Source organism: Neltuma alba, unplaced genomic scaffold (genome assembly GCF_004799145.2).
Source record: "Neltuma alba isolate B1F8T4 unplaced genomic scaffold, ASM479914v2 tig00011443_pilon, whole genome shotgun sequence".
Taxonomy (NCBI): Eukaryota; Viridiplantae; Streptophyta; class Magnoliopsida; order Fabales; family Fabaceae; genus Neltuma; species Neltuma alba.
The window spans coordinates 167,092-175,289 of NW_021636125.1; the positions used below are offsets into that span (position 1 = coordinate 167,092).

At 32.5% G+C, this 8,198-nt stretch overlaps 2 pseudogenes; both read right to left on the reverse strand.

The window, feature by feature from the left end:
* Nucleotides 1-177: 177 nt before the first annotated feature.
* Nucleotides 178-1,702, reverse strand: LOC114713652 (vestitone reductase-like; annotated as a pseudogene).
* Nucleotides 1,703-2,659: 957 nt separating this feature from the next.
* On the reverse strand, nucleotides 2,660-5,318 carry LOC114713655 (vestitone reductase-like; annotated as a pseudogene).
* Between the last annotated feature and the right edge of the window lie 2,880 nt (nucleotides 5,319-8,198).

Genomic DNA, 8,198 nt, shown 5'->3' on the forward strand with positions numbered 1-8,198 from the left:
TTTCATATATACACAATTTCCTTGTGAGAGAGATGTACCAAACTATAATTTGTGATACAACTTAATTTACAATCACACACTTGTTTGCAGAAAAGACAATCATATACTTGTCATATTATTATTAAAACACCAAAGTTATTACCATATTTTGATTGGGTAATCTGACAACAAATTATATTATAACTCCAAATAATCATTTTCCTTGCAGCATTCAATAGCATCCACCAACATTTCCTCAAGTCCATACTTGAACTCATATCCAGCATATATAAGCTTCTTAGATGACAGATCTGGAACTTTCAGGCTAGTGCTTTCTCTTAAGGAACTATAACTAATAAGAGATAAAAAATGATGAAGCAAACGTTAAACATATGGCAGACAATTTATTTACTTGAATCAAATTATCATGTCTGTGGAAAACAAATTAAACATGATGGAGAAGGTTAGAAGAACTCACTCTATGGTCGGCATTTGAAGTTATGGGTATTTAGCAGACACAATTTCAAGCACTTTTTCAATAGATGCCAGACATGAAGAACAAATGTATCTTCCCCAAGGATTGGGATGTTCAAGCAGAAATATATGTACTCTTGCCACGTCATCCACATGCACCATAGGTAATTGCAGATAACCAAATGGGTCCTTCTTACCTTAATGACTTACTTACAGAACTAAATTATCTGCAAAAACCAAATAAGATTATAAATAAATGTTTCGAACTATGTTGAAAGTGACATGAACCAAGTTAAAGCATGTACCTAGCAAAAAATTTAGTACTAAGTCAACAGTGCTAGGAAGCTTAGGACAAATGAAGGGTCCAACAACAATAGTGGGAATTAGAGTCACAACATCTAATCCACTGTGTTCACCAAATTCAAGCACTGTTTTCTCTGTTAAGGTCTTAGAAATTGCATAAGACCATCCAAATGCCTTCAACGTTCTAAGTGCATCCACGTCACTCCATGAGCTCTCGTCCTTCACTTCATCTTCTTTGCTAATATAAGTACCGCGTACAGCAGAGGAACTGGAAGTGTAAACAACTCTCTTCACAGTCTTTGAAGTAAGGCAAACTTTCAGAATACCTAATGCTCCATCAATGGATCGTTTGGTCACAATCTCCTCAGGTTCCTTTTTCTCACAATCCACTGGGGTAGACACATGGAATACTCCAATGCACCATTCAATGAAACTTTCTGGCTCGCTTAGGTCTGCCTTCAGAATTCGTAGCCTCTGAGATGTTCCTGGCAAATATGTGAGGAAGCTCACATCTTTCTTGTGTTCTGCAATGTAAAACAAAATCATAAGATCCCACCTTCCCAAAATAAGGAAGAGGAAAATTATACTACTTGAATCTATAAAATATTGCAGAATCCATACTGAACAAAGAAAGATCCAAAGGTTTTGTATTAACAAGACAAACACAACAAGGAAAAACAGTTTTGGACAGTGAATGATCGACCATTCACCGGGAACTCTCTTGGAAAATATTACAAGTTACTACAGAAGATAAACTAACAGTTGATATCCTTGCTTCAAATGTATGGTTCGGAGGTGGGGAGAAGGGGGGGGGGGAGATTGTGTACCTGGGTGGGATCTAACAGTAGTATTAACAGAGTAACCATCCTCAAGGAGTCTCTTGATGATCCAGCAACCGATGAAGCCAGTACCACCAGTAACACACTCTGCCTTTACCTTCTTCCATTCAGAGAAGAATACACGCTCGAGGGTAAGAAGGTTCTATTGTTGGAGAAACTGAAAGAGAAGCCGAATTTTAAGAATAGGAAACGAGTACATTTTCCCCACCCTTTCATGGACACATGATCCTTTTTAGTTGGCAACGTTACTTTAGGGTGTTTGGAGAGCAGGGAGGACATAAAATTTATTTTATATATTTATTTTATATATTATAAAATTATAGTTTAATTTTCGTTCAAGTATTTTTGTTATCACCCATTTGACGAAGTCACTTTTTCTCCTTTTTCTCGATCTTACTTAACAAGGATTAAGGAACACAGAAAATTAAAATAGAAATTATTCTAAAAGATCAGCTATATTATTTATGCGTTTCAAAGTTAAAACTTAATTATTTGAATAATTACAACCCTGCTTCCGTAATGTTACAAACATACTTTCAATTTGTAACTTTTAAAAGCATGGGCAATAGCTTAAAAAACATTAGGCATCACACGAAAACACACAAATCATAAGTTTACTTTTAAAAATTATAATATAAAAAACTATACTCCCTCTAGTCCTTTTCATAAGAACATGCAAAATTTAATGTGTTTTTATTATTTTTTTCCCTAATTAATTTTACATATTGCATTAATTAAGACATTGATAAACTATCATATTTTTCTTGTATTTTCTTTCTCTTACTTGCCCCTTATAAATAAACATATGCTCAGGGGAAAAATTTATTTCTTACACATTTATTATTTTTAATTAATTTTAATTGTTTTTTTAAACCATATTATTTGACAGAACAAAGTATACATCTTCCGATGTTTAGAAAGTCCAAAAAAGAAACGAGAAGTAAACTTCACTTTATTTCGAAGTTCGAATAAAAATGAATTCAAATAGTGATGCAAAATTTCGTTTTAGTTTCGGTAAAGTTGCAGTACCCCTGGATCTGTCTCAGCAATGCAAATCATGTCCATACTCTGTCAAAACAACGTTTCATTTATTCATAATTTCCATGTGCATGAGATGCATCAAACTATAATCTGTGATACAACTTAATTTACAATCACACACTCGTTTGCTGAAATGACAATCATATACTTGTCATATTATTATTAAAACTCCAAACTTATACCACATTTTGATTGGGTAATCTGACAACAAATTATATTATAACTCCAAGTAACCCTTTTCCTTGCAGCATTCAATTACATCCACCAACATTTCTTCAACTCCATACTGGAACTCAAATCCAGCATCTCTGAGCTTTTTGGACGACATATAAGGAAATTTGAAACCACTGCTTTCTTTTATGGAACTACAATGAACAAGAGAAGAAATGGTGAAATAAACGTTAAAACATATGGAAGATAATCCATTTGCTTGAATCAAATTTTCTCATCTGTGCCAAAAAAAGGGAGGTCAGAAGGACAAGATAACTCACTCTATGGTTGGTATTTGAAATTTTGGATATTTAATAGACACAGTTTCAAACACTTCTTCAATGGTTGCCAAACAAGTAGAACAAATGTACCTCCCTTTTGGATTAGGATGTTCAAGCAGAAATATATGTGCTCTTGCCAGGTCATCTACATGCACCATATTGACTTGTAGGTAACTTAATGGTTCCTTATCATCTGCATCAAAATTTTAAAGAGACCGGAAGTCAGAGACCAAACTGAATGCAGAACCAAATGATTATAAACAAATGTTAGAACTCCAATCAAGGTGACACGATTGGCAAGGGGTCAGGCTTCTTTCCAAGTTTTTCGCTTTTGCCCTACTCAAGTGCACACAAAGTAGGCATATTTTGTGTACACCTAAACATGTCAAAACCATTTCCCCTGGAGAGAACCCAGACCCCTTGGCAAGTTGTCGCACATACCAAACATGAAATAAAGACATGGCTGAACTGAGACAGGAAGCCTAGAGCAAATGAAGGGTCCAATAACTAAAGGGGGATCACAGTAACAACATCTAGTCCATTTTGTTCACCAAATTCGAATACTGCCTTCTCTGTCAATGTCTTAGAAATAGCATAGGGCCCCAAAGTCTGAAATGTTCTAAGTAAATCCACGTCACTCCAGAAGCTCTCATCCTTCACTTCATCTTCTTTGTTATTATAAGAAACAGCTACAGCACTAGAAGTGTAAACAACTCTCTTCACAGTCTTTGAAGCGAGGCATGCCCTCAAAATACCCAATGCTCCATCAATGGATCTTTTGGTTACAATCTCCTCAGGTTCCCTTTCCCCAAGATCTATTATGGCAGCCACATGGAATACTCCAATGCACCCTTCAATGGCTTCCTTGAAACTATCTGGATCGCCTAGGTCTGCATTCAAAATTCGTAGTCTTTGGGATGCTCTTGGCAAATTTGTCAGGAAGCTCACATCTTTCTTTTGTTCTACAACGGAAAGAAAATCACGAGATTACATCACTAAAGAGTTTTCACTTAATTCTCGTAAACAGAAAGAGGAAAATAATACTATTCAACTGATAGAGAATGATACTATGGTTTTGTATCAAAATGAAGACAAACAACCCAAAATAGAATTAAAAGCACTTTTGGACACAGGATGATCAAGCTTTTACTAGGTGAAAACAGGGAGATTTCTAGGCAAATACTTCAAGTTATTGAAGAAGATAAATTGATAGTTGATATATATGCTTCAAATATATGAATAGACATTATGTACCTGGGTGAGCTCTAACGGTAGTATTGACAGAGTAACCATCTTCCAAAAGTCTCTTAATGATCCAAGAACCAACAAAGCCAGTACCACCAGTAACACATACTCTTCCCCTGCTCTCTTCCATTTAGAGAAGAAGACAGGCTCCAGTGATCTATTAGAGAAATAGAAATTTAAGAGATAGGAAACAGGTATACAAATAGACATTTAAGAAGGGGGTCTATTCTTAGAAAAAAGCTCATAAAATTCTAAAAATCAAGTATAGAAAGGCAGGGAAAGATAGGTCTTAAACGCAAGTACTCATTTGATTATCTTCACTTCAGCTCTGTAGTTCGAAATTTATGCGAAAGGAATGTTTCAAGAGAACACTCATGGAGTTCTCATCTACGCCATCGCCGGCTAACTTACAAACAACTTAGATAAATGATGAAGAATTCAATCAACTGTCATGGAAGAACTCAATGAACTAAACACTAAGAACAACAAATCATACTGAAGTGAAGAACATATCGTCAAAGATTTAATAAAATTTTAAGAAGCAGAATATAGGCCAATGCAGAACAATTCCGAACAGTAAATTATTATGGCAGGGAACAATTAATATGGTAAAGATTGACGAAGCAAAATCATATGAAATGCTGAGGCAACAAGTAGGAATAACAAGATGCTTTATATAAGGAGAACTCAAGAACACGTTCAGAGGATAGGAAAGGTGGAGGAGGAGAACAAACCTGAAAACACGACGAACGCAGAGACGAATCACAAATCTGAATATCTCAACACCACGAGCACACAGCACGAAGACGAACCTGAAGAATGAAGTTCCTCGGCCACCAAAAGCAATCACGAAGACGAACGAGACGAGGAGAGTCGGCTATCTCGGGAGTGAGGCGTGATGTGGCGTGACTGAGAGTCAAAGGCTCAGTTCTTTCTCTTCATCTTCATTTTTTCCTTTATAGACCAAAAGAGTCAAAGGTTCAGTTCAAAGTTTAAACGCAATTTGTTTGAACCGTGAGGACCAAGCCAGAGGTGGATCCACTTTCCGTGCCCATCAAGCTGATGAATACGGACTACGGAGTGTTGATTCTTTTGTTTTAGGTCTTTGCTCATACAAAATTATGTTGTACTACCCCGTCCTTAATAATAGATTTTATTTGAATTTTATTTTGATTCTAAATGTAATATCTTAATCTATTTTATTTTTTATATTTATATATTTTTTTTAAGATAATCCTTCTAATAATAGTAGTTGTAGCCAATACACTTGATTAGCAAGGATATTTTAGGAAAGACAACACCTATTTATGACAAATAACTAATTTAACTTTTTTCTTAATCTTATTAAATTAATCAATTAACTCTTATAATTAGGACCGGAAGTAGTATTAGAATTATTTTTAATGGTTCATTTGGTATGAGAGAAAATAAAAGGAAGGGAGAAAAAATTTTCATGAGCTCGATTTAAAAAAAATTAAAAAAATAGAGTTAAAAGTTTTTAATTAATTTTTATTACTTTTTATATTACTTTTTTTTCTTTTTTAAAATTTTAGAACCTTACTTTTCTAATTTTTAAATAGAGCTCACTAAAATTTTCCCGTCGCTCCCTCTATTTCCCTTATAGCAAATAGTACCTAAGTTTATTCAGATTTCAGCGCATGAAAGATTTTTTTATATGAATATTCAATATCCTAAAATACTACTTTGCTGCAAAACGAGTATTATATTTAAAAGTTAAAATCGGAGGAGTGTTTTGTGAGGATTTTTTTTTCGCTTTTTTTTTCCCTCATTCCTTGCTCATAAAAAATTATATTGTAGTAGAATTATTTTTGAATCAAAGCCGTCCAAGGAGTCCCAAATCAACAATAAAATATTTTAAGATGCTAGATGTATATAAAAAGATATTTTAATACTACTTTCAGTTCTTAAAATAAGACTTTATTTAACTTTTGTTTTGGTTTTAAATATAATATCCTAATTCATTTTTTCTCTTATATTCATATATATTTTTAAGGTAGTACTTTTAATAATAGTAATTTTAGCAAATACACTTAATTAATAAAGATATTTTAGGAAAAACAACACTTATTTATTATAAATAGCTAATTTAATTTATTTTTTAATCTTTTTAAATTAATCAACTAATTTTTATACTTAAAACCGGAGGTAGTATGTTATGTGAATCATAATTAAAAAAAATTTATTCTAATACACATAGTTTTCGAACAAAGTGACAAAAAAAAGGCTCTAAACAAAAAAGTCAAGGATCCCTTACTGGCATTTTGACTTTTGGGTGTTGAGCCATCAGCGTGAGGGGCACGAAACGCGCGGTGGAGGTAGGTGGATCGTTAATTATGAGCATTATTTTTAATTTTTAATTTTATTATAGCATCGTCATCATCTTCTCTCTCTCTTTCGTCGGCCGAGATAACGGGTTGGCCTGACAGAGTTTTGAGGTCGGCTTGGTGTTAACGCCTCAAATGTCTCGTTTGGCACAAAAGTGAAAATTTTCTATAAATATATTTTATATGAGTTGAAATAAAGTTTTTTTTATATATTTGTTTTATATTTCATAAATTACTATTAAAAAGTAATTTATAAACTCCCTATAAACTGTTTCAAATAAATCTAAAATTGTGACCGTTCTTCACATGATATACCAACAAAAAAAAAAGGGTAATCCCAATGATTAGAGGGATATATCGCTTCTATTTAATTAATTTTAGCTAATGTAATAAATCTATGAATTTTTTTTTAACAAAATGGATTGAAGGAGTATTATCATTTGTTTTTTTTACCAATTACCACTTTCATCAATCTCATGAAAACAGTTTACTATCCACCTTTTATGTGGAAACACTATTTATCGGAAGACATTGTTTTATACTCAGGAAAATGTCATTTAAGTCCTACAACATGGACTTAATTTCTAAAGAGTCTCAAGATATTCTGAAAATTTTCATTACCACGGAATTAAATTTCAAGTTAAAATGACCATGTTGCCTATCAAAATTTAAATGAGAAAGAAGGGGTCAATTAGGGGCTTATTTTACACACATGGCAATTTACAAGAAATAATTGGAAAATTACAAATATTAAAATTTATAAAAAAAATAATGGAAGACTAACAACTCTATGTATGAAAATTTATAAAAAAATAATAAAAAATTAATAACTCCACATATAAAAATTTATAATAAATAATTGAAATTTGCAACAGTAAATATGAAAATTTAAAATAAATAATAGAAAATTAACAACTCGTCGTATAAAAATTCAGATTAAATAATAGAAGATTAACAATTAGCATATGAAAATTCACAACAAATGATACAATATTAACAACTCCACATTTGAGAATTTACTCCTTCTTTGACCAAGGAATATTTTTATAAACATACTTGATATTTTATTTTCATTTCAGGTCACATGAACTAGTATTTTCAGATTTTTTTTTTGAAGTCAAAGTTTATTAACTTCGCTTTGTGGGACTTAACTGATATTTTCCCTTTATACTTTTATAGTTTTTTTTAGTGTTTTTCTTTTTTTTTCCCCACCTCTAATCACATGGCTCAACACAATTTGTTCAACTATCCTCTTCAGCGCCACCTTCGTCCTTCTTTAATTTATTCATACATAAATCACCTCAAACGAACTTTTTTTTTTTTGCCCCCAAATCAAAACCTGTTAGGTTCACCATCGCTATACTCTAATTTTTCGTTCTGGTAGCCTATCATTCATTGCCCTGTACTGTACTATCCTTAATATAATACTCCTCAATCCTTATTTTAACTAATTTGATTAAATTAAAAAAATTAGGTAAGTT